The sequence below is a fragment of the Bufo gargarizans genome, chromosome 6 (genome assembly GCF_014858855.1).
Source record: "Bufo gargarizans isolate SCDJY-AF-19 chromosome 6, ASM1485885v1, whole genome shotgun sequence".
Classification (NCBI taxonomy): Eukaryota; Metazoa; Chordata; class Amphibia; order Anura; family Bufonidae; genus Bufo; species Bufo gargarizans.
The window spans coordinates 42,314,803-42,316,696 of NC_058085.1; positions in this window are offsets into that span (position 1 = coordinate 42,314,803).

The following is a 1,894-nucleotide window of genomic DNA, read 5'->3' on the forward strand; positions in this document are numbered from 1 at the left end:
GCCCATTGACTTTAGTTGGTCCGTGGTCTGCAAGTTGCAGACAGCACACAGATGAATTCCGTGTGCAGTCTGTTTTTTTTTGCGGACCCTATGAAATGAATGGGTCCGTGTGCGCGGATCAGACACAATTGTGTGTGTGAGGCCTTACTGACATGTCTGCGAATTGCAGATGTGTACCGTCCGGGTCCTCCATAGACAGCCTACATCTGTCAGCAGATTTGTACCTATGACACTGGCTGACCTGTTACATGTGCACTTGGCAGCTGAAGACGTCTGTGTTGGTCCCATCTTCATATGTGTCCGCATTGCTGAGAAAAATGATGTTTTAATATATGCAAATTAGTCTCTAGGAGCAACGGGGGTGTTGCCATTGCACCTAGAGCCTTAGTTCTCTCTGCAACTGCTGCGTCCTCTGCACTTTGATTGACAGGGCCAGGTATGATGATTAGGGATGAGCGAATCGACTTTGGATGTTTCATTCACATAAAACTTTGTTCCAATACTGTATGGAGCAGGAGCTCCGTTAGAATGTATTGGCTCCGATGAGACGAAGCTATTGCTTTGCGAAGTCTCGCAAGACTTCGATTAATTTCAGAAATTGATTTAGGGTCCATTCACACGTCGGTAGTGTATTGCAGATCCGCAATTTGCGGACCCATTTGTAGACGTGTGAATGGGGCTTTATACTGTAAAAAAAAAATAACATTTCCCGAACTCGGGTTAGATTCCAAGTGGTAAATGTTTTTTTACAGTACAAATTCATTTATGAAGTTATTACCAAAGTCTCGCAATAACTTGGGCTCATTGGAGCCAATACATTCTAATACTGAACAGAGCTCCTGCTCCGTACAGTTTTAGAACGGAGTTTTATGCGAATCGACTTCGGATGTTTCATCCGAAGTCGATTCGCTCATCCCTAGTGATGATGTTTACACTGCCTGGTCCTGTCAATCAAAGTGGACAGAACACGGCAGTTGCAGAGAAAGCAGAGCCTCTAGGTGTAATGGTAACGCCCCCATTGCTCCTAGAGGCTCATTTGCATATACTAACACATTTTTCTCAGCAATGCGGGCACATATGTACATGGGTCCAACTTCAGCTGCCGAGTGCACATGTAACAGGTCAGCCAGTGTCATAGGTACAAATCTGCTGACAGATGCCCTTTAATGTGTGTATTCACACATCCGTAAATTTCCACGTGTTTACGTCACAGAAGCATCACTTATTTATGTCCGTGCTGACGGATCCTGTGTTTCGTGGATCATTCATTTTCAGCTGACCATTGTCCATGGAATTCGGATGACATACATTGGGCAAAACACACGGACCGAACATGGATCCTTCACGGACATCTTCTTGGATGAACCACTGGCCATGATGTCACGTATGTGTGAATGAGGCCTTACTAACAGAAAATCTGCACATTTTATGTGCATTTGAGCACCAAAAACTGCATGTTTTTGGTGCGGATTTGATGCGGTTTTGCCACAGCTCTCACCCTTCCATTAAACAAAAAAAATTAAAAAAGGGAGGGGGCAATCCGCATAAAAGACCCGCACAAACAGTTGACAGGCTGCAGATTATAAAAATCCGCGCGGCAGGCCAATTTCCGAATGGAATAAAAAAAGCGACGTGTACATGAGATTTGTCTATTCTCATACACTTTGCTGGCGCTGTATCGCAGCATGTCAACTGTGCAAATTTTGGTGCGAATTTCTCCCTTTGCAATGGAAGGGTTAAATCTGCGGCAAAACCGCATCAAATGCGGATTTGGTGCGGAAACCTAAAAAAATCTGCTCGGAAATTCGTATGGAATTTTCTGCACGCCTAAGTTCACAGAGGTTTATATTTGTAGCGCAAAAATCTAATCCAGAATCTGCAGAGAAATTTAAAA